The sequence below is a fragment of the Stenella coeruleoalba genome (genome assembly GCF_951394435.1).
Source record: "Stenella coeruleoalba genome assembly, chromosome: 10".
Taxonomy (NCBI): Eukaryota; Metazoa; Chordata; class Mammalia; order Artiodactyla; family Delphinidae; genus Stenella; species Stenella coeruleoalba.
The window spans coordinates 103586100-103611221 of NC_137156.1; the positions used below are offsets into that span (position 1 = coordinate 103586100).

Sequence of the window (25122 nt, forward strand, 5' to 3'; positions counted from 1 at the left end):
GCAGCGGGGCCGCGCGGCCTGTCGGAGGGAGGGCCGGAGAAGCGGGGCGGGGCAGGGCGGGAGGGGCGCGGGGCACGCCGGGACGGGGTTATGCGCCTGCGCAGACTGAGCCGCGAGCGCAGGGCGGGGAAGCTGAGTGGGACGCAGGCTTCACCCAGTTCATTTCACGGCACCGGTAACTTGTTGCGCAGGTGTAGACAGTGAGCGCCTTGGGACCGGCCTGTCCCGGCGCCACCTCAGTGCCCGGAGCCCAGCAGGTGCGCGGCGCGGGGCCGACGGACACCCCTTTGTGGGGTCCTTGAGCGAACCTGGGGCCGGTCGGGGCGCTGGCCCCGTCGACAGGGGGAGGGGATGAGGTCGTGGTCAGGAGGCCCGGGGAGTCCAGGGAGGCCTCCCGGAGGAGACGTCCCGGGGGAGGAACTGTTGCGAGCACGGCAGGCGCTGTGCCTGCCCGAGATCTCTGGGGAGAGGATTCCTGCTTGGCTGGAGCCGGGGCTGTGTGAAGGGGAGGGATAAGACTTAACGTTCTTGGGGCCGGTGGGTGGGGCGAGGGGTGCCAGACGGGGCTTTTGAAGTTTATTTCCGAGGCACGTGTGATCACGGGTCGCACGTGATAGGTAATCTACGGGAAGAGACCTCGTGCTGTCAGCATCTAGAGGAGGTGGGCGCCGCTGCCTGGGGTTAGGGGAGGTTCGTGGAGCGCAGTCTGGAGCTGTACCAGTCGGAGTTGGAGATGCCGATGTGGCCAGATGCTTTGTGCAGTATTAATTTAGGGATTGCTGTTTCTGTTTTTCCTTTCCCTTCCATTTCTAGCAGGTAGCCAGGATTTGTAAATCTTTGCCTCAGGATTTTTTCTAAGACGGGAAGTCCTTTTGTTCAAACCTAACCTATGGGTGGAAAATTCAAATGACTGCAGGAGGCGGGCAGGAACTTCAGTGAAGTGACCCAGGTGTGGCATCGCTGGATATGTATTCCTCACATAAAAAGAAAGTAAGCACGACTACTGTCACAGGGCTGCTTCTGAGATGCAGCCCCATTTTGCCATCCAGGACCCGTTCTTAATCTCTTCTGGAGTTTTGACCAGAAGCTGAAACTGGCAGCCCTTGGACTCAATTCAGCAGGTAGATCAGAGCTGATGTTTAGCCCATATGCACCCTGCACGATACTGATGGTGAAAATATTGAAATGCTTCATAGTAAATAGTATCATAGTAACTGTACAGTTACAATTAGCTAATGTAAATTTTCATATAAACTCGGGTTTGTACTGACAGTCTCAGGACGTTAGTACCATAGAAAAAGGGCCTTCTGTTGTAGCCACATCTGAGGAACATCTTGTGTCACTGAAGCGACGGTGGCTAAGTTGCATGTGTTAAAACAAATTGCTTTAGGAGAATCACTAAAAATAACTTAGCATAGTGTAATTCTTTTGAATTACAGTAGCAGGCGTGCAGTGTATTTATACTTATACACTTAAGATTTTATTATAAATATTAAGAACAAATACTAAAGTGAAGAGGCAACAAAATCTGGATAAATTTTTAATAGTTTCATATATAATAAATGTGAGTCTTGTTAATCTGCAAAACAAAGAAGGAATTACAGTAGTAGTGAGTCCCAGCCTGGAACTTGTTCTGATACTGTGCAAGAATCTGCACAAAATAAAACTTGTATTAAATACATTTTATTACATAAAATCTGTATTTCTGGAGTGAGAAATGACGATTTTTTTCAACCAGGAATTTGTGTTAGTGCTAATGACAAATTTTTGGCTATAAATAGTGCTCAAAAGTTATGTGTTAAAAGATCAAAGTGCTGGGCTTCCCTGGTGGCGCAGTGGTTGAGAGTCTGCCTGCCGATGCAGGGGACACGGGTTCGTGCCCCAGTCCGGGAAGATCCCACATGCCGCGGAGCGGCTGGGCCCGTGAGCCATGGCCGCTGAGCCTGCGCGTCCGGAGCCTGTGCTCCGCAACGGGAGAGGCCACAGCGGTGAGAGGCCCGCGTACCGCAAAAAAAAAAAAAAAAAAAAAGAGCGAAGTGCTAAACATGTATATTTCATCAGGATGCTGTTAAAACGTATGGTTCAAGTGAAAAAAAAATTTGTGGTCATTAATGAGGAAGAAATATAAAATATAATCAGTTTCATATATTAAACATTTGGAAACTTAAAACTCCCAAAATGTCATCATAGTGAGGATAAAGCAGTCAAAAAGATACAGAGGAACTGTCGAAATTTTTAGCACTGTATAATTGAGCATTTCCATAAAAATATTTAATAGAACTTCTAAAGGAATTGTATTGATATGGGGGTGGGTACTATGGACTAACTTGTTACAAAACAGATGTATCTAATGAGAAAACTTTTTGGAAAACAAAGCAGTGCATTTTAAATCATCTTCAAGGAAGTTTCATTTGCTTCACATAAAAGTGTTTTAATAGTTTGCTTAAAATACAAATTTCAGTATTTTGAAGATAATGGTTTTTGTTGATCTTATGACACTGGGAGCTGCATTTAATACAGTGTATTGAGCTTTGTTGGTGGGAAATATATATATATACAATGGAAAGATACTTTTGTAAAAATATCATTGCAATATTTTACAACTTTGAAAAGGTCATCGGATTTTGTACAAAAAGTGCCAGTGTAATAATGGTAGGAAGAGTCTGGAGTTTCAGCCAAAAGTTTAGAAAAAAATTTGGATATTTTAATTTGTCACTAAGTGATCAAATTTAATTTTGGATAAAGCAATACAAGATTTAAGTTAAGTAATTCTCATGTTTTTCTCAATAAATTGTATTTCTTACCATGCATCAGATAAATATCAGGAAGAACTGCAAATTAAGTACTGGAAATTGCACCTTGATGGACAGCTTGAAGTGCGAGAGCAGCAGAAGCAGTTTGGAAATCAGGAAGTTCTGTGTGTTCACTGTGATAGAAGCTGAAGTGCAGAGTTAGCCATCGAAGAATATAACTTTAAGAGTGTTTGTTGGCTTTAATAAAAGATGTTTTAATGGAAATATCAATATTTTAGCTTTATGAGGAAAATGTCATAATTATTAGAGCTGACATTATTTCAGTGGACTCTGGAATGATTGAACATTATCTGTAACGTAGTGTTCAATCGTAATGTAATGATTGAACAATACTTGTAAATTACTGTAGTCTGGTTAGGCTTCTATAACAGAACACCACAGACTGGGTGACTTCCAAACAACAGAAATTTATTTCTCATAGTTCTGGAGGCTGGGAGGTCAGGGCGCCAGCACGCCTGGGTTGTGGTGAGAGCCCTCTTGTACGTTGCAGACTGCCGACCCCTTGTGGCAGACTGCTGCAGAGCAGAGGAAGCAAGCTCTCTTGGGACTCTTACAAGGGCTCTAAATCCTCATGACTTCACTCTTATAACCTCATCTAACCCTAATTACCTCCCAAAGGCCCTACCTCCTAAAATCATCACATTGTGGGGGTAGGGGGGTAAGGCTTTATAACGTGAATTTTGGAGAGACACAACATTTGTTTATGTTTGCATAACATAAACAAGTAAAGGAAACTTTGAAACGGAAGATACAGATATGAAAAGAAAATAGGTACACTGAAACAAAATGAAGTATCAATTCCAAGAGAAAAACTATTGGATTGTCTAATCAATAATACAAAAAGGGTTTTGATGGAAAAATGAATGAACTTTTCAATTGAATCCTGAGATTTGGCTAACTGGTTTGTGAAGCTCCATGGATTGAGGTTGAATACAGTAGCAAATTCATGAAGTGATTTTTGTGACTTAGTTATAATAGAAATATTGAATATATAAAAGTCTCAGACTGTTTGACTTGCCTGGAGGTTCTCTGGAAGACCCCACTTGCAAAGCTGTCTTTATTTGACCTGACTTGGAGCTCAGAGTTCATCCAGTGCAAAAAGTCTTCTCCCCAGGGCATTTCTCAGAAACATGTAGAGGCAGTTGTTTAACTTCACAGCTGCCTGAGGCAGTGAATAATGCTTAGGACAAACAACAGGCTAGCCAAAAAGCTGAAAGGGAAAAACTGGGGAATGGGCATCCAGGGCAGCTTTGAGAAGCCCCAAAACATCCTGCTCTTCTAGAACGCCACACGCACAGGTAGAGGAGTCACGTGCCCAAGGCTGTGACATGCTCGGGAAAGCCCTGGGAAGGCCCTGAGCTCTCACTGGGCCAACCTCCAGGCTCCCCACGGCAGGAAGTGAAGGCTTAGGCAGAGTTGTCCAGTGCTGGGCCCCTCAGCACACACTGGGAGGCTTGCTGGGCCTAGAGGCTTAGGAAATGCCTGTCTTATCACTAGCTGACCACTAAGCTATCTCTGCAGAGACTTCAGTGGTCACATGTGCCTTTACAGAATCAGTTCAGATAAATCATGAAACGAACAGCAACAAAAATAAAAGGAAACCTTGGGGAGGGGAGAGAATCTGATTTCCAGAGTTGTTACATTATATTGCTTAGAATACCCAGTTTTCAAAAAAATATTTTGAAACATGCAAAAAAAGAAAAAGAAAAGAGAATATGGTCCATACACAGGAAACAAAAGCAATCCATAGAAACTGTTCCTAGGGATGTGCAGACGTTGGACTTACTAGACAGAGACTTTAAGTCAGCTGTTTTAATTAAGCACAGAGTTAAAGTAAAGCATGTCTAGAGAATTAAAGTGTGAGAACACTGTCTCACCAAATAGAGAATATCAATAAAGATAAATTAATAAACAGGAATTTGGGAGTAAAATATAATGAGTGGAAAATTCACTAGAGGGCTCAACAGCAGATTTCACTAGGCAGGGGAAAGAATCAGACCTTCAGGATCAATTGAGCTTACCTAGAGGAAAAGAAAAGAGAGCAAACAACGCAAAGCAAACAGGAAGTATATGACAATTGCTAGTATTGGTGAGCATGAGACCTACAAAAGGGGCTCAGTTTGGTGCAGTAGATAGTCTTTCTTGAAGGGGATCATGAGGTGTATTTTATATACACTTAGATTCCCATTATCCCAATAATAACAACAAAGTGTGTTATTGGTCATGGGCTAAACTCTGGACTCCAGAACATTCTGCTGGGATGTCTATTATTGGTAGCAGTTATATTGCAAACAGTCCTTCGAGTTGTGTGCAGTTACCTTCTTTGTCCTCTCTGTAAGACCTTCATTCCTTCCTAAGAAACCACATTTAAAGTCCAAATGGGTTCAATCTGATTTATATAAAAGCAAATCATTACTAACAGATTACTCACTGCACTTTACTGTAATCTAGTCAGGTACATAATTTTGTTTTTTACAACATGACAGTTAAATCCTGTTGGTCTAGAAATATACTTACTAGAAAATATTCTTCCATGTTGAAGGAGAGATGAAGTGTTTCTTCAGGAGTGAACTATACTTCCAAATCTCTTTTGATGAACCCGGGGCCAACTTGTATGCGTCTTCTCGGGGTTCAGCTTGGATGGACAAAGAAGCTAGATGGCGGACATGACCAACACAACAGTCAATGAACATCGACTAAGACAGCAGTTAAAAACAGTATCACCGGTAGGGATTGAGGGTAGCAGGTAAGGTGGCAGATTCAGGCCCAGTTCGCAATTAAGCTCATGAAATGCAAGATTTGGTGGAGCAGTTGAACTGCAGGACGGATGGAGATGCTGCTGGGCCTTGGGACACCTAGAACCAGAGGCCAAGAGCCACTGTTCCTCACCATTGCATGTTTCTGCTCATAAAGTTCATTCTTTCCTATTGCATTGTCTTCCTTCATAAAGCAGGAAAAATGGATGTCCATAACTTAGGAGTTTCAAGTCTTCCTGTGGGGCTCACAAGTGCAAATGCTTTCTGGGGTCAGGGGAGTACCATAATTGAGTGAAGGAAGCTGGGTATGCAGTGCGGGGTGGGGGGGGGGGGCCCATGGCAAACTGAATCCCAAATTCAGCCTTTGGATTTTTCCAAAGAGGCCTGGCATCTGTGTTCAGGTTTCCAGCCTGCATCTCCTCAAGACAGCCCCGCCTAGGAGAGCGGGAGTGCACCCGAAAGCCTGCGCCAGCTCCTGGTCTTGAAATGTCTTCTCAGCCACAGTGGCCGCTGGGCGCAGAGCAAGGCCGGAAGGCGTCAGGTGTAGCCAGGCTTTAGGTCTCACCAGCAAGGAGGCAGAAGAGGGCGCAGCGATGTTTTCTCGCTGGTAGGAAGATGGGGGCGATTCCCTTCTTCTGATTAGAAAATAACTCAGGGCATTACAGAACATTAGAAGATACGTAAACGTACAGACAAGTGCTGTAAAAGCTCCGTAATCTCCTATCTGGAGAGAGTGTTGGTCGGTTTCCTTTGTCTTTCGTTCCTTACCTACTATTAATATAACCGTGACCATGTATCATTTTGTATATTGCTTTTATATCAAATCATTTTTGATTTTGAAATATTTAAATAAGTATTCTAGGTATTATTAGGTATTGTTTTCCTACTGTCTAACATTTTTTTCCCTAAACCTCATTCTAATATATTCATGGGAGGTACATCCAGGGAGGCACCACGGTGTTCTGTAACGATTTCCCTGAAGTTAGGGGTTTAGATTGTTTACTGTTTTTTCCCTATTATAAATCACACTGGGATGAATATCTTCATGACCAAAATGTTGCCTACATATCCTGTTATTTACTCGGGATAGAATTCCAAAAGTGCGAATTTCCGGGTGGGTCCAAAGCAATAAACATTTTTAAAGTTCTTGGTGTGTATTGCCGTGTTTCTGAAGATGGACTGTATCTATTTTGACTCACAGTGTTTGGCAAATGATATTTTAAACCTGAAAGGCCCACGTTCTCAGGTGGGTTGAAAGAAGGCTGTGTGCAGGCATCTTTGGATCCAGGCTGACTTGGCCTGCAGGAACAGCTGCTGGACCTTCTAGAATGTTCCCACCCTTCCCCGCAGCCGCCTCCTTGTGCTTGGGGCCTGTGGTTTTCTGCAGGATGGTGTCGCTGCCAACTGATGCCAGCCGAGAAGCCCGTGCGCTGTCAGTGTTACCGACCTTTTCGAGTTGGTCCCCGGGAAGGGTCCTCCTGCCCCGAGTCACGGGAGCCGGCAAAATGAGAGCGAGTTCAGTTCAGAAGCAAAGGAAAGCTTTATCCTTCGACCTAAGAATGGAAGGGGTCAGCTCACGCCCCGGTACACGCTCTCCCTGAAAGGCTGGTGCGGCGCTGCTTTATAGGTTCCTGTAGTTCTCGCGGGGCTGGCGCAGATCGCGGGATCTGTGCTCCCGCGGCGTCTCTGCCGGCGGCCATTTCCCAGGAGGAGCTCTGACCTGAGGTGCCCGGTGTGAGGCGTCTGCACGTGGCGTCCTGTGAGCGAGTGAAACTAGACTAAGCACAAAGGGAAAAAAACAGGTTAGACTTTATTTTCTTACCCAAATTCTCTCATTTCCCGGGAACTGGGCGACAGTTGCGGACTGCGGCCTGGGGCAGCCCAGAGCCGCCGGGCACTCTGCTGACTGCCAGGTGCACAGCGGCTGCTCTGAGCATCTTCCAGGCCTCACAGCCTCCGCAGACCAGCGGGTCCCACGTTTCCTCTCTGCTCCCAGCACCGCCTGCAGGGACGCTTGGCCGGCTCCCTTCAGGGGAGGGGCTGGGCGCCGCAGGCCTCCGGCCCCAGGGGAGCGGAGCCCTGAGGCGCCGGGCTGAGCCTCCTGTATGTGCGCTGCCCCTGCTCTGCCCTGTTACCTCTGAGAAAGCAGGTGAGCCGCCTGCCTTCATGCTCGGGCTTCTAGCAAAGGGCGCCGGGGGCTGCTCGGCAGTGTTTGCTGAGTGAATGACGGCAGCACTGCTGGGAGTCGCAGGGTTAGAGGGACGCCCGGCGCCCTGGCTCCGGTGTCCCTCCGCCATCCTGAGTGACCAGGGTCGGGGCAGGACGGGAACGGGCCCGGGGGTCAGGCCTGGGGCCGTGGTAGCTGCTGTGACTTTCCTGTCTCCTTTCCAAGCCCGGCTTCCTCCCCCGAGGAGGTCAGGGCTGCTGCGGGAAGTGGCCAAAGACAAGAGGCGGTGTGTCTGTGTTCTGATGTGCAAGAGGGACTTTGCTGTGACACCAGGGGCTTGAAAGACAGGTGCTCTGGAGCGAGAAAGGGCCTTCTGGGTGCGCTTAGCTCCAGTGTGGCGGATCTGGGCTGGTCCGTCAGGGGGACGCCTTCCATGTGCGAGGCAGGCCTGCATCTTCGTGCTCAGCCCAGGCTGCTTTGAAGAGCACTCTTGTCGAGATTCCGAGTTCAGGCTTCGGAGTCGGAAGGCCCGGCTTCAGACCCAGGGGTCTGATGAGCCCTGGCACTGCGGGCAGGTAGCTTAACCCGAGTCGTGATCTCCTGAACTGTGTCTCAGGGCTGAGAACTCAGTGAGCAAAAGTGTGTAAAGCACTTAGCATGCTGGTGCTTCCTCAAGGGGCGGGGGGGAGGGGGGTCCGTCAGAAGGTAGTTGACGATCGCCTTTGTGTCCACAAATCACTCCCCTGAGTTTTGTTAAAAGCAATTCTTTAGGGCTTCCCTGGTGACACAGTGGTTGGGAGTCCGCCTGCCATTGCAGGGGACGCGAGTTTGTGCCCCGGTCCGGGAAGATCCCACATGCCGCAGAGCGGCTGGACCCGTGAGCCATGGCCGGTGAGCCTGCGCGTCCGGAGCCTGTGCTCCGCAACGGGAGAGGCCACAACAGTGAGAGGCCCGCGTACCGCAAGAAAGAAAAAAAATAAAGCAATTCTTTATTAGTAAGCCCACTGGAAATTAGTCTAAAAGGACTCAGAAAATTAGTATATGAGCAAGAAGGGAAAATCAAGTTTGTTCCCTTGCTTTACAAACATTCTCCTTGCCTCGTTTCCTACTGTGTTTAACAGAATCATCACTTTCCTAATTTCCAGACTCAGAAATTTGAGCCCATCTCACTGCTCTGTTGTGGTCATCACATCCACATCCAACACTGACCTCCTCCATGTCTTCTGGCCCATCCCCCGCCATCACCGCCCTTGTTTGGGCAGAGCGTCCACTGCCAGGACAAATTCATCACCCAGTAACTGTCCTTCCTCCCTCCTGGGTGGCCCTGTCCAGTCCACCCTCCACAGGCTTCTAAAGCGCTCCTGTCCGTTGCTCACTTGTCCTCCATGGTGTCTGTATCACTTACGATTACGTTTGGCTGCTTGTTACGGAAAATCCCAAATAACAACAGCTCAGACACTTCATTTCTCTAACTTTCAAGGAGTCTGGAAGTAGCCGTCCCAGGACTGCTGCCAGTCTCCGTGGTCTCAGAGGCCCAGGCTCCTTCGATGTTATTGCCCTGCCACGTGTGACACCTCATAGTCCAGCATAGCTGCTCAAGTGCCAGCCATACATCTGCATTCCATCCAGCAGGAGGGAGGAAGGGAAAGTCACACTTCCTTCCTTTAAAGACCTTCTTTAGAAGTTGCATACACAACTTCCATGTATATCTCATAGGCCAGAATTTAGTCCATTGTCACACGTAGCTGCAAGGGAGGCTGGGGCATGTATAGCTCACCCTGACTAAAATACACAGCATGAGAAGTGTGTGCATGTGTCTCTACCTGGGTCACCATACCGAGGACCAAGACAAAGACCCTGAGTGCCTCTGTAGGCTCCCTGTGCAGCTCCCAGTTTCGAGACCTCCCCCAGGTGAGCACTATCCTGACCTCTGTTGCTGTCCATGACCTTTGCCTATTTTGGAACTTTGAGTACATTGAAGCGTTCAGCATGGGATCTTTTGTGTCTGGCACTCGACCTTATGTCTGTGAGAGGCATCCTTGTTGTGTGTGCAGTAATTTTGCTCTTTTTTTTTTTTTTTTAATGCTCTGTGGTTTTCCACCACAATCTATTTACCCCCGTTCTTGTTGATGAACATTTGGATTGTTTCCAGTTTGGGGCTATTTTTAATAGCACTGCTTTGAATATTTGTGTACAGGTCTTTTCATTTCCCTTGGGTCTGTGTCTGGGAGCAGAATTGCTGAGTCTAGGTGTCTGATCATTGTTTCACACGGCTGTGCATTCAGATGACATCCATAAACACAGTGCTCCGTCATTATGGAAGAAGAGAACAACAGGTACTGAGCATCACCAGCAGCTCTGAGGGGTACCACTGCCCACACGTGGAACCGAGCCCTCCTGGTGCTCAGACAGTAGCTCTCTGCAGAAGCTCCGCGCCTGTCTCCCCAGCCTGAGCCCTCGCCCTGCCCTGCCCACTGCTTTTCCTCACACCTACTCTGTCTGCTGGGATGCATCCTCCTCCTCCTCTTCCCCAACCTGCAGCCCCCCTCTGCTCAGACAAAACCCACGCGTCACAGCACAGGTGTTTCCACCTAACGCAGCCTGCCCTGCACCCCCCGGTTGGGCCCGATTTCTTCATGCCATCTGCTTCCGCTGTGTGTTGTACCTTGGCAGTCCTGGAGCACATTTGCCTTGTTATAATTATCTCGCAGCATCCCAGGATTTAGAGTTGGCAGGGTCCTTGGAGGTCCTGAAAGCCTACGGGAACTTGGAACTACTTCTGAGATGGCTGATCTGCATCCTGGGGAGACATCCAGGCCTTTACTTTCCCACCAGTGCTCTCCTTTCGTCCCCCTTCCCTCCCTGACCCGGCATCTCAATAAATAAGGACTGATGGCCTAAGATCTAAAAGAATAGATCTGAAAAGTTCTCATCGCACACACACTCAAAGTTTGCAATGATATGGTGACAGATGTTAGCTAGCCTCACTGTGGTGATCGTTTCTCTACATGTATAAATAGCACTAATGCTCTTGTGTCTGTCTTTTGAATTATGCGTCTGGCACAAGCTATGGATGAATCTGGCCATCTCCCTTCTCCTCGCTGGCCTGTGGAGCAGAGTGATACTGGCCAGACAGGACCCACCACAAATCCACCCAAGCTCAGACAGCCCCCAGGGTGTCTGCCTGTGTTTCCTTGGCCAGTTCATACTTCTACTCTCTGCACTAGCTTTTTGCCCCCTTTTTTAAATATGAGAGCATAATTTACATACACTAAAATTTACCTTTTTTCCTGTACAGTTATGCAAATGTTGACAAACGCATACAGCCCTGGGACTGCCACCACAGTCAAGACACAGAAGGGTTTTGTCATCCCAGCTTCCCACGCACCTCTGTGGTTGGCCTGTCCCCCACTCTCAGCTCCTGTCCACCACGGACGTGTTTTCTGTTCCCCGCAGTTTCACCTTCCCCTTGATGTCATAGAAACTGACCCACGTAGTGTGTCGGCTTCGTCATGGGCTCCTTCTGCTCAGGATACCTTTGAGAGTCACCCATGTTGTTGGAGTCCCCGTGGTTCGTTCCTCTTTATGGCAGAGTAGTGATCCATTCTCCAGGTGAAGGACATTTAGGGTGCTTCAGGTTATTATGAGAAAAACCACTTTAAACACTTGTGTGCAGGTTTGTGCGGGAAGCTAAGTTTTCATTTCTCTTGAGTAAATATCTGGGAGCAGGATTGCCAAGTCGTAGGCTTCACCGCGAAACTGTCTTCTAGGGTGGTGGTACCCTTCTGCCATCCCACCAATGATGTGTGAGAATTCCACTTGTTCTGCATACTCATCAGCAGTTGGTTGTGTCAGGTTTTTACAAAAATTTTAGTCATTCTCAGGAATTCCCTGGTGGTCCAGTGGTTAAGACTCGGCGCTTTCACTGCCGTAGTCCTGGGTTTGATCCCTGTTGGAGGAACTAGGATTCCCAGGCCACGCAGCATGGCCAAACCACCCCCGCGCCCCCCCCCCCAAATTTTAGTCATTCTGATGTGGTATCTTATTGTGCTTTTAAATTTATCTTTTCCTAATGACTAGTGATACTGAGCCTCTTTTCATGTGCATATTTGTGATCCAGAGATTTTTTTTTTTTTGGTGAAGTATCTTTTCAAATATTCTGCCCATTAAAAAAAAATGAGCTGTTTGGATTTTCTTACTGTTGAGTTTTGAGAATTCTTTACAAGTTCTGGCTAAAGATCTTTTATCAGATATATAATAATATAGCTATTTTCTCCTCGGCTTTGGCTCACCCTTTTACTCTCTAAACAGTGTCTTTCGAAGAGCATAAGTTCTTCAGTTTGACGAAGTCCAGTTTGCCAAGCTTTTCTTTTATGGATTGTGCTTTTGATGTCACATCTGAGAAATCTCCGTCTAATGCAAGGTCCCAAAGATTTTCTCCTATGTTTGGTTCTGGAGCTTGTGTAGTGTCAGCAGTTACATTTAGGTCTATGATCCATCTTGAGTTAGTTTTTGATTATGTGTAAGGAAGTCAGTAGAAAACGTCTAAAGTTAAAACTCTGGAATTATAAGAGTTAGTTTTTGATTATGTGTAAGGAAGTCAGTAGAAAACGTCTAAAGTTAAAAATCTGGAATTATAAGTGCGTTACATGGAGGTAAACACCAGAAGAAAAAATTAAATGATGCTCATCCTCAGGGAAATGAGCAAGTTAAAACCACAATGAGATGCCACTTCCCACAGATAGGGTAACTGTATTTAACAAGGCAGACGATTAATGTTTTCAAGGACGTGGAGAAATCAAAACTCTCACACGCTGCTGGTGGGAATTTAAAATGGTGGTGCCGCTTTGAAAAACAGTCTGGCTGTTCCTCAAATGATTGAATGACTAATGATTAAATGCTTAATGTCAAGTTTAGATGAATGACTTATTGCTTAACTATTAAATGTTCTTCCTGTGAGGTGCCCTACGACCCAGCAGTTCCACTCTTAAATATGTGCCTAGGGCTTCCCTGGTGGCGCAGTGGTTGAGAGTCCACCTGCCGATGCAGGGGACACGGGTTCGTGCCCCGGTCCGGGATGATCCCACACGCCGCGGAGCGGCTGGGCCCGTGAGCCATGGCCGCTGAGCCTGCGCGTCCAGAGCCTGTGCTCCGCAACGGGAGAGGCCACAGCAGTGAGGGGCCTGTGTACCCCAAAAAGAAAAAAAAATGCCTAAAGGAATGGAAAAGGGATGTTCAAACAGACACTTGTACATAAATGTTCACAGCTGCGCTGTTCACGAGAGTCAAAAAGTGGCAACAACCCATCAAATAAGGAAGAGATAAGTAAAAATAAAAATAGATAAATAAAGGTGGTCCATCCACTCAATGGATAGCAAAAAGAAGTGAAGCACCGAGACCTGCTGCAACATAGGTGAGCCCCGAAAACATCGCAGTAAGTGAAAGAAGACAGTCCCAGGAGACCACGGGTTGTGCAGAGTGTCCAGAAGAGGCAGTCTGTCGAGACACAAGTCAGATTAGTGGCTGCCAGGGCTGGGGGTGGTGCAGGAAATGAGGGGGTGACTGCTAAAGGGTGTGAGGTTTCTTTTTTTCTAATGAGCACAAATAGGCTGGTTTCAGACAGTACCTGTTTGTATCAGAGAGTAACGAGGAGGAGCGGAGATGTGTGATCGGTCAAGTCTCTTCATCCTAACGCCCCAATCCCATTGTTTCCTTCTGTCCTCGGGATTTCTTTTTGGGGAGATAAAAATGTTCTAAAATTGGTTGTGGCGATGGTTGCACAGCTCTGAATACACTGACTCACCCAGTTGTACATTTTAAGTGGGTGACCTTTATGATAAGTGAGTTTTATCTCAATAAAACTGTTACAAACTGTGCTTGCCTGTTTGTGTCTTCATTCGATGATCTGCTTGGCTGGTTAGCCAAGACATGTTTTCCTTCGCTGGAAATTCCGCCAGGGAATTCTTTTGATACCCATCGACCTGGCCTTGTCGGAAGGTGTTTCTGCAAGCTGGGGATGCAGTGTTTGGGCTGCACCAGCCCAGCCATGACTTCCATATCTGGGCCCCAAACCCCTCCTCCCGTTGCTGCTCAGAGGTGCCCCCGGCTGGCATCCCCAGGAACAATTCGTGCGGCCGAGGCAGAACAGATTGATGAGACGGAGTAAAACGGGCAGGGTGGAGCTGGAAGGAGAAAAACGAACCACAGGAGGGAGGTGGTGAGCTGAGTGAGGGGAGGCCGACTGCCGGCCTGGGGGCGGCGGGATTTGCCTCTGCAGGCCGGTTATGGGCCAGGCCAGATAGGCCTGGGGCACGAGGTGACTGGACCTGGTCCCTGCCCCCAAGGAGCTCCAGGTCTGGAGGGCATGGGAGGCCCATACCAGGGTGACTCCAGCATCGTGGGCCTTCCTGGGGTCCCAGGGGACCGACGGGAGTGGCCATGGGGACAGCCTCTCCCTGCAGGAGAGTCTGCCGGGGGGGGGGGGGGGGGGGGGGGGAGTGTTGGGGGGGTGGAGTGAGAGGGAGGGTAGGGGTGGGGTGGAGAAGGAGGCAGCGTGCACAGGAAAATGCCTAGTCCCAGGCCTCCCCCTGGACTTCCTGACACAGAGCGTCTGGGATGGGGCCTAGGCCTCTGAGTTATACACCCTCCCGGTGGTCTCTGTAAAGCTACAGGCTTAAGTGCGAGAATTACATTTTTAAAGGATGTGGGGAAAGCCCCAAAACAAAACCCAGCAAAGACTATGCGGTAGAGACCATCTGGCCCACGAAGCCTGAAATGTTTACTATCTGGCCCTTTACAGAGAAAGTTTGCCGACTTCTGCTCTAAACTCTGAGGTTTGGGAACCCCCCCAGCCCACGAGTGCTTCCTCAGGTTCTAGCCCCATCTGCCCGATTGTCTGAGAAAGGCCGGTCTTCCAGGTGTAAGGGGGGATTGGCTCATGCTGGAGAGATGTAAAGATGTCCTCGCCCCATGGGGACCTGTCCTTTACACAGAAGGGAGGATGGTAAGGGAACCGAAAAGGAAACGTCGGGAGCGTCTGTGTTGGGGTGCACTTGACATTGCTGGCTGGCCTTGGGAGGGCCCCCCCTGGTGGGGCTCGGGTGAGCGGCCCCCAAGGCCTCCTGCACCCCATTTCTCTCCCTCCTGGCCGCCAGTCGCGGTCGGCGGAGTCCTTCCACCCAGCTTGTTACTCTTCTTCGACACACAGCTGGCTCTCTAAGTCAAACAGGGCGACCTTTCGTGTGTTTTAAGCCTGACGGCGTGGCGTAGTGCAGAATCGATGATTCACTGCTTGTCTTTGCTCGGTGCTGTGTCTCTGAGGTTCGTCCACACAGACGTGTGTTCTGGTTTGGTCTGCTTCACTTCCGCGGGGGGTTCCGAGCACAGCTGTACCTGGACTCTCGTCCTTTCTCCTGTCCAGGGCACTGGTTTGTTTCCTTACCCCCATCGCAGGAACAGTGCTGTGAGTGTCGGTGAGAGCTGATGGTGGGGGGAGGGGGGGCGCCGGCTCGGCCTCCAGGAGGGTGGGTGGGGCCTGAGCCCGTGACGCCACACTGTTCTCTGTAGGGGCTTCTCGGGCCTCTCCAGCGCATCCACCGCGGGGCCAGCACAGCGCCCCCAGGACTGCCTCCGCTCCTGCCCACGAGGGCGTGAAGTGGTCCCTCTTCCAGGTGGACTTGCTCTTCCCTGATCCTAGAGGTCGAGCACCTTTTCATAGTTTATTGGCCAGTCCAGGCGCCCTTTCTGTGAAATGTGTTCATCTCTTTGCCCATTTTCCCAGCTTTTTTGCTTACTCGTTCGTAGGCATAGGCCTTCTTTCTGTTCCCTGTACTTGTAGACAACCCTAAGGGAGTTTGTCCCAGGTTCTAGCTTCTCCTGAGCCCAGCCATCCAGGTGGTGTCCGAGCAGCTCTGCACCTGCAGGTGGCTCCCTGGCCCCCAGGGAGGGAATGTGTCCTGGTTGTCAGGGCTCCCAGCTGCAGCCTTGTTGCAGGAACACTGTCTGGTCCAGCCACCAGGGGGAGGAGCTGCTTCACTGACCGTGTGTCTCAGCTCCTTGAGGTTCTGGGAGATGCCAGCCGGGGAAGGCGTGGGGGTGGGAGTGGGTAGGCACCCCAGGAGGGGATGACCGGACCCCAGGATGGTGACCGGGCCCGCTCAGCCTGGCCAGTGCGGCTGCCTGCCCTCACACTGCCTACCACACCCTTCCCCATGCGGGGCCTCAGCACAGGCTGCTCCTGGGTCTGGAATGCCCGTCATGTTCATCTATCCAGCACGCCCAAGCCCGCCAGTCGCCTGCCCTGCGGACTGGCCCCAGGACCACTCCCCCCCAACCCCCCCGCGCCAGGTTGCCCCAGCAGTTAGTGTCACTTTGCTCAGAGAAGTGAGTCACTTATGTGATGGCTCATGTGTAGTGGTCACCTTCTTTGAATCTGTGGCCCTTGTTAGAGCAGAATGGAGGTCATCCTGCAGGTCATCCCGCAGGTGACGGGAGCCTTTCCCTCTCACTGTCCCCCACAGGGATGTCATGGGGCCTCTGACAGCGCCTGCATTTACACCTGCTGTTGTGTCCCAGTGGCCCCGGCCCTTGGTATCCACGTGAAATCCCACACAGGCTGTGAACAGATGTGCTTTATGGGCAATTCTACGTGTTAGATGGCGTGTAGGCAGAGCAATGGTTTTCCCCAAACGTGTGCATGCTGACCCGTGGAACCTTTGATGGCAAAGGGGAATTAATTGCCAATCAGATGCCCTTAAGATGGGAAGGTGGTCCTGGATATCTGTGTGGGCCCAGCGCAATCTCAGGTCCTCACCGGTGGGAGGGAATCAGAAGGGGGATGTCAGAGGAGGAGATGTGAAGATGGATTGTCAGCTTTGAAGGTGGAGGAACAGCCACAAGCCAAGAAACACCAGTGGCCTCTAGAGGCTGAAAAAGCCAGGGACGTGGGTTCTTCCCAAAGCCTCCAAGGGGAGCGCATCCTGCCAACGTCCTGACCTTGGCTTCCTGAGACCCTCCATGGACTTCTGAACCACGCAGGTGTGAGACAGCGCAACACCTGGCGGCGATGGGCTGTGCCACGTGCTTGCCTGGAGAGCTGGGTTTGGACTCCAGCCCCTCACAGGAGGTCACGTCACTGTCCCTGAGATCTCTTCTCTCCTCCAGGATGTGACCGCATGGGGAGCAGGGCCAGGCTCTGGAAAAGCGCTCAGAACGTGCTGACCACCTTCCCTCTGAGCAATCCCTCCGTGGCGTGGTGGCCTCTTGCTTTATTCTCGACAACCTGACAGGGTCTGGTGTGTGCTCAGCGGAGGTGGAGAAGGGGAGAGAGTGGTTTCTTCAGAGCTGGGGGCCGCCCCCGCCCCTCCCTGGTCCAGGCTCTCAGAGGCTGCAGGTCCTGCACTGGCGCACTTCCCTTTTGGAATGTCGCTCTACAGACCCACAGCACTGGGAAGGCTGAGAAACAGCCTTCAGTGGGGTTGCCTCCGATCTGAAACTGGTGGCCTTGGTGTGAAAAGCCTCATGTTGGCCTGGAACTTGTTAGCTTGTTAGCTCTTTCCAACCCGTGTATTTGTCCTGGGCTCCACGGCCGGTGGAGACCATCCACCGCTGAGCCTCTGACGCTGCAGGATGGGCACAGCCTGCCAGGGGTGTCCTCTCGGTGCCCCCTGCCCGCTCGCTCCCGATGGCCCCCTGCCCAACTCAGACCCACCTGCAGGAGACTGGTCTGTTCCCCGACGACGTGGCTGCTACCTGTCCTGTCTCTAAGTGGCCTGAGGCCACGTACAGCATGGCTAGGTAGGCTCCTGCCTCCACCCCTAATGCTCCTGAGCTTCTGTAGAGAACCTAAGTGCAATGCAGACCCCACCCCCTAAACAGCCCCCAGCCTGGACTTTGGTGTCAGAGCCTAAAGCAAAGAATGGAGTCCCCTTCAAAAAACAGCTGGAAGAAGGGGACTTCCCTGGTGCTCCAGTGGTTAAGACTCCGAGCTTCCAATGCAAGGGGCGTGGGTTCAGTCTCTGGTCGGGGAACTAAGATCCCACATGCCACAGGGTGTAGCCAAGAAAATTTTTTAAAAAAAAGAACAGCTGGAGGAAACAGTGGAAACATCCACCGCATGCTGGTTTGTTAAAGAAACTATGCTGCATCAATGATGGAATCCTGTGTGGCTGTTAAAGGGGGAGCGCGTGGATAGTCTTTGTAAGCACACTATTGAGTGAAAGAAGAATGGAATAGAGCCATGTTCTATACGTTCACATATACGTGAAAGGTTATATATGTAAAAATAGAGGAAGATGCATGTATATTCCTTTATAATCTACATAGTCCCTTAGCTCAGTATTTTTCCTCAAGAAAGTTTGATGGAATACACCAGAAGTTGGCAGACTTTTTCTGAAAGGGCCAGAGGTCTCTACTGCACTTCCAGCGCCCTGCTGTTGCCGTGTGAAACCAGTCACAGACAATACGTACACAGTAAGCATAACTGTGTTCCAGTAAAATTTAGTTACAAAAACAGGTGGTGGGTGGGATATGCAGTAATCAACAACGTCAAAGGTCAGAGAGAAAAGAAATATCCTAGAGATAGCTAAGAAATGGCTCGGGATCATGAACCACGGGCACTCACCAGGCGTGCACACCTCTCCTCACTGCAAGAACCAGAGCACCTCATCACCAGCACCTCTCCCCTTTGGCAGAGGTGACATGTGTCATCCCAGGAAAAAGAGACTTTGGCAGAGGAAGGCTGGAGTATCGTTCGGAAATCTCGGGCTGCAAGTAACTCCAGGCAGCCTGAACAATAAGGAACATTTATCCTAACAGTGAGCGTCTAGCAGGAAGTCCTGTGGCTGGTTTGTTCTGTGGCTCTGCTGTGTCGCCCAGGACCAGGGCCTTCCCATCCCCCATCCCACCCGGCTCTCTGGACCAGCTGCAGCCCACTCCTCACGGCAGCGCAGTCTCTGCAGTTCCAGGGGCCCCGCAGCCTAGAAAAGTCTCAGCAGAAGAGCCCACGTCTTCTTCTCCATGTCTGTCAAAGAGCAAGAAGGCCTCTCCCCGAAGCTCCTCCGTAGAGCTCCCTTATGTCTCCTTCCCTGAATGGTCCACGTGTTGTGCTAAGCTGACCGCCGGAGACGGGAACGGGATTGCGATGGCCAGTGAGGTGGGAACAAGAAGAGCCGGGGCCCCCCGGCGGGGTGTGCTGGTGTTGGCGGAGGAGTGGGGCGCCTTGACTGTGCACCCCCCAGCTATTCTCTTCTTGGTGCTCCAGCAGGGCCTGGGGTGGACAGCGTAGGCCATCTGGTTGGGGCTCTCTCTAAGGACCCCTGGTGGAGGGGGCACCACCCTTTGAAAGATTTTCTGGTCTTTCGGTTTGGCTGACCCACTGTGCTCTTGTGCTCAAACTTCTGGTATCTCTGACCCTGACTCGCGGCAGACTGCTGATGCCCTCCATCCGGCTGCACTGGCCCTGCACGGCTCCCACTGCCATGGGGCTGGTTCAGCTGAGACGCGGGCTACCACGAGGCCTCCTGCCCATCTGCTGTGTCTGCTGTCACCCTGCTCGAATACACTGGACTGTGGGGGACGGTCTTAAAGGACTTCCTCGCCGGGAGACGTGTGGCTGACGTACCAAGGCTGGGCTCCTGGGGTGGCCTTGGGGGTCTTCTGTGTGGCCCCATCATCTTGTCTTGGCTTCCTCCGGTGCTTCAGCCGCCCTGGGAACCGCACCCCCTCCCGCCCTTGCCCACCTCACACGTCCTGGCCTCTGGGCCTCGCTCCCAATGTCCTTGAGGCTGGTCATCCCCGACTCTGATTCCTGCCCAGGAGGTGCTGAGCGTCCCCTCCTCAGATGAAAATTACATTGAATTGCAGGACGAAAACCAAAATGAAAGCGATCTTCCATCAGTGACATTTTATTTAATATTCATTTTTAGAGCATTTGCTCATTATAAAGTCAATCAGTGAGAACAGTGACGCCTCCTTGACGAGCACAGACTGAGCCGGCGTGACTGGCAGCTGCAGCTTCTGTCAGCATCCGGACCGCTTCCCCCATGCCCCCTGCTCAGCGCCTAACCATCCTGTCTCACAAGGAACAGAACTAGCAAACAGTCCCAGTTTTATGAGTCCTCCCATGCCACATTGGGACAGCCTTCAATTAAGGTGAGAACAGGGAAGACAGGGAAATGTTTGAGGCAGAATCTCTCACGCTATCCAACAACAGGAGGGCAGAGTTACAGATATGGGTCAGAGGAGCAGCATCCAGGGCCGAAAAGAAACCCTGGGTTATCCGTACCCCACCTGGACCTGGGGGGGCCGGGGATTCAGAGCGATCTCAGCCCCCATGCACATCTCTCCCTGGAACCCCAAGATGCCACGCCAAGCCCGGGTGTTCTGGGTGCTGTGCTTCGGGGAATACTGATTACGGCGATAATGATAAGGAAAGTATCAGCAGCTAAAGAACGCTTCCTGTTTTGCGTCTCACAGGCACTGTGCTCAGCGCTTCCGCACTCAATTCTCCAGCAACCCTAGGGAGCACTTTCCTTCCCATTCTGCACGGGAGGAGAATAAGGCTTTAGAAAGGCTGGGCTGCCCAGGATCATGCAGCGTGCTAAGAAGCAGAGCTGGGACGAGAGCCTAGATCCCGAACTCAGTGCATCTAGAAAAGTCATGGCCCTCCCACGAGCCCCCCCCCCCCCAGCCCCATCCAGGGAAACTAGCAGCTTCCACTGTGGTCACGTGGCTGGAGCAGGGGCATCCCCATGCTGGCCACCCAAAGACCCACGCATGTGCCAGGCACTGCCATGGGCACTTGGGGTACACCTGCAAAGACATAGGTGTAGCCCCGCCTTCTGAGAGTCTAGCCTACTCGCGACAGCCCGCCCTGGGTCTGGCTGGTCCTGTTTTGTGGTGGCAGAAGCAGGTTTCCAACTGGCTCCAGCTTCCATGGATCTGTCCCTCCTGCCTGGGTTAGCAGCTGGAACCTGGGGACACGGGGAGCGGTCATGAGAGTCACACAGTTCTGCACTGAAGAAAGTGTCTCAGTCTAGGATGGTCTTCCCCTGGGAAAGCTCTAGGGAATTTACCGACTGTTCCTGCTTAAACAAGAGCCTTGTGCATGTGAAACTCCTGGGAAATTGGTGAAGAATAACTACCAAAATGCATTCTTTGAATCCACTGGGCTTCCAGAAGCATAGACAGTAAGTAAAATAGTTGGATTTCTATGTGTTATTTAAATGTCATCCCTAAATTATATTTTGGGAGTGGCTGTTTTCTGATTATGCTCAACTGTGAGTGAAGCAGGCGGTTCCATCCCTACCCTCCAAGCTTGGGGAAGACACTGCAAAGCCTGGGTACCGGAGGGCGGACTCTGCACACAACCCCTGTAGCGCCCAGCGCATGCCGCTCTGCACCGGGTCACGACGCATGCAGTGCACACGTCCCACACATGCTGTGGGCTCTCCATCCCTAGTGCCTCCTTGGCAGACACCTTGGGGGTTCCACAGAGACACAGACCTCAGTGCCCCCCACCCTCCTCCACTGACTCTGAAGGCGGGGGGATGAGGTCGCGGGGATTCTTCCTCGCCACCAGGCAGACATCATAGCTGTCGTGCATGAGGGCGTTGACGGCTACGACATTCCACTGGTTCTCCCAGGGGTCCAGCTCCAATATCTCTTTGGAGATAATTTCGTGGCGATCTGAAAAACAGCAAAGGAGGAGGACAAAATATCAAATATCACGCAGTATTAAATTCAGAGGTCATCATTGCTATTAAACAACTTCCTCTAAAAGGTATTATGCAGCAGAAATTAATTAACAAACAGCCGAATACTGTACTGTGGAAGACACAGTGTTCCTGATGTTTAAGAAACCAAGAAAGGCCACGTGACCACTCACATTCAGGAGTTATTCAGACACTCTGACAAGGCATACTGTTGTCTCAAGTGGAAGGGGTATGCCAGGGTCGTGTTAACGATTTATTAAAGATGCCAGCAAAGGGGGAGGCTGTCCTTAATTCTGCACCTGTAGGAGGAGGTCTCACGACCTCGTGTGAGTCACTGGCCTCCCTGAGCTTACGTTTCCTTAACTGCAGATAGGATGCTGGGACACAGCCAGGGTCCTCGCAGGAGACAGATGGCACAGTCTAACTGGGCAATTTAAGAGAGTTTGGAAAGGTCTGGGTAGCGTTTAGGAAGACCCACGAGGGATGGCACAGCCCCCAGGACTAAGAGCAGCTGGGCCATTGCCACCTGAAAGGCCGCGGGGGAGGGGTGGGAACAGGAATTTGGAGAGGGCAGCTGCCTGGAGCTTAGCCATCCCCAGGGACCCTCCTGGCAGCCCCGCAGAGGGGTGCGGAGAACAAATGCCCTTATTCTACCCTTCTTTCTCCCAACAATTCTGGCTAAACCCAACCAGAGGCCAGAGGGGAAAGGAGCCTGTGAATGCAGCCCACAGAGGTCGGCTTTGCAGGACACAGAGTAAGATAGAGAAGGGGTGAGTGGGTTGGGAGGGCAGATGGGAGATTTCCAGCCCAGATGACTGTTTCACAACTTTATGATGATAAGAGGGGATAATGTATGGAAAAGTGCCCTGTCCTGGCATGTAACAGTCAATACTTGAAAATGGTCTATGTGCGCTTGTAAAGAATGTGGGTTTTATAGTTGTTCATATATGTTCATTAGGTCATGTCATTCAAATCTTCTACATATTTACTGCTTTTTGTGGGCTTGTTCAGTCTGTTACTCAGAGAGCTGTGTGAAGCTATCCCACTAAGATTATCGATTTGTCTATTTCTCCTTTTAGTTCTGTCAGTTTTTAGTGTACACATTTTGAGTCTGTTATTAAGTGAATACAGATTTTATCATTTATAAATTTATCATTTAATTGACCCTCTTTCTCTAGAATAAGTTCCATTAGAATTCTTTTGACTAATATCATAACTAGCAAAAGGTACAATTCTAAAGAACATTCTGATAATCTTTGTCTTTTAACTGGAACATTTAGTCTATTTATGTTTAATGCAATAACTGATATATTTTGGTTTAAATCTAACATCCCATTTGTGAACCATCCTTGTCTCACTCGTTCTTTTCTCCTTTAATGCTGTCTTTTAGACTGTTTTTTTTTTTTTTTTTTTTGCAGTACGCAGGCCTCTCACTGTTGTGGCCTCTCCCATTGCGGAGCACAGGCTCCAGACGTGCAGGCTCAGCGGCCATGGCTTATGGGCCCAGCCGCTCCGCAGCATGTGGGATCTTCCCGGACCGGGGCACGAATCCGTGTCCCCTGCATTGGCAGGCGGACTCTCAACCACTGCGCCACCAGGGAAGCCCCTGAGTGTTTTTTTATCATTCCATTTCTTCTCCTCCACTGATTCAGAAATTATAAACCCCATTTGTATTCGTTTTTTTTTTGGCCAAGCTGTGTGGCTTGCAGGATCTTAGTTCCCCAACCAGGGATTGAACTTGGGCCCCGGCAGTGAAGGCACTGTGTCCTAACCACTGGATCTCCTGGGAATTCACCCCCATTTCTATTCTTTTGGTGGGGGTTACCCTAGATTAAAACTTGCACACCCAACTTACCAAGATCTGATTAAGCAATACCTTGACCATCCTCTTGGAGGCCTTAGAATAGTTTATATTTACTTCCCTCCCAATTTATTAGCTTTTGTTGATGTGCATCTTCATTCTATCTGTAGACTCTGAAAGATATTATTATTATTGTTCTGTACGGTAAATGCTCACGGAATGACCCACGTATTTACACTTGCATTGCTCTTCCTTCTTTCCTGCATCTTAGACTTTTCATCAGGGTCAGTTTTCCTTATGCCGAAGTACATACTGTAGGGGATGTCTTCTTACGGCAAACTCCTTCAGCTTTTGTTTGTCTAAAAATGCCCTTTTTCACCTGCATTTCCTGAATGAACCTTCACTCCAAAAACACCAAAAAGTAGTCATAGCTGACACTCACTGTGTGCTTACAGTGGGCTGCGTGTGCTGTGCTCACTGTGAGCCGGGTGCGCTGAGATGTTATATCACATCACCCTGTGGGGCAAGCACCAGTTTACCCCTGTTTTCAGACTAAGGGTTAAGACTCAGAGGACCTGCCTACAGGCACACGGCTAGAAGTGGCAGAGCCGGAATTCCCACCCAGATCTGCGATCCTCAAAGCCTGTGCTCGAGACCACTGAGCCCTTTCGAATGAAGAAGGACGTGGTGGGACTGTGTTTCCTGCAGCTTGTTGATGAGGCAGGAGGAGACAGGCTCTGTGGGACCCAAAGCTTATATGACTTGGGAGGCCCTCTTTAAGGAACATGTTACAAAATTAGGTATGGAAGTATTTACTTTTTCCAGCTCTATTGGGGCACAATTGACAAATAAAAATTGTATACTTTTAAGGTACACGATGTGATGATTGAGATGTGCACACGCTGTGAAACCATCACCACAATCAAGCTAATTCACACACCCATCACCCCGCATGGTTACGTGTGTGTGTGTGTGTGTGTGTGTGTGTGTGTGTGTGTGTGTGTTGAGAACACTTAGCAAATTTCAGGTATACAATACAGTATTTTTTTTTGTTTTTTTTGTCCACGTGGCGCGGCTTGCAGGATCTTAGTTCCCTGACCAGAGACTGAACCTGGGCCACGGCAGTGAAAGCACCGAGTCCTAACCACTGGAACACCAGGGAATTCCCAGTGTTAACTAGAGTCACCAGCCACGTATTAGACCCCCAGAACGTCTTCACTGTATAGCGGGAGGTCTGTAGCTTTTGACCAGTGTCTCCCCATGTCCCCTCCCCCGAGGCCCTGGCAGTCGCCATTTCTGCGCTCTGCTTCTGTGAGTTGGATTACTTTGGATGCCACGTGCAAGTGAGGTCACATGGGACTTGTTGTTCTGTGTCTGGATTGTCTCACTTAGCATGATGTCCTCCAGGTTCATCCTTGGGGGGCAAGTGGCAGGATTTCCTTCTTTTTTATGCTGAATAATATTCCATGGAATAGAAATATATACACACCACATCTTCTTGATATCAGCTCCGTACAATACAACTCTGTGATAAAGGGAATGTTCTGTAATCTGCAGTGTCCAATACAGAAACCGCTAGACACATTTGAAGTGTGAGACTGAGGAGCTGATTTTTAACTTTTATTTAATTGTAATTAGCTTAAATTAAGAACTTACGTAGACATGAAGCTCAAAATCTTTTTTTCCTTTAATTTTTTAGAAGAAATCTTTTGGGTCTGTGACTTTCTGAGACAGGTGCCTCAAAGTCCATGCAGTTCTTGAGGATTTATCCATTTATCTTGTGGTTTGTGTAGTTTCTGTTTTATATGTCTCTGAGTTGTGTTGTTAAGTGCAAAAGGAATCATGCTTGTTGAGTCTGTTAAGAGTTCCTGGC

The 25122-nt window shown here is 49.8% G+C and overlaps 1 protein-coding gene and 1 long non-coding RNA gene across 3 annotated transcripts in view; both read left to right on the forward strand.

The window, feature by feature from the left end:
- The first annotated feature begins 50 nt into the window (after window positions 1-50).
- LOC307192550 lies at window positions 51-5267 on the forward strand. Of its 2 annotated transcripts, none has more exons than XR_013830099.1 (3): window positions 51-257; window positions 814-990; window positions 2815-5267. It is a non-coding gene; the product is annotated as an uncharacterized lncRNA (long non-coding RNA). The 2 variants fall into 2 exon arrangements; XR_013830100.1 differs by having other exon boundaries at window positions 817-990.
- Window positions 5268-7051: 1784 nt separating this feature from the next.
- The window catches only part of MGLL (monoglyceride lipase), a 277335-nt gene continuing 259264 nt past the window's right edge, over window positions 7052-25122 (forward strand). Inside the window, exon 1 of the mRNA XM_079933168.1 lies at window positions 7052-7371. The gene's annotated coding sequence lies outside the window, so the exon portion shown is untranslated. The remainder of the gene's footprint in view (window positions 7372-25122) is intronic.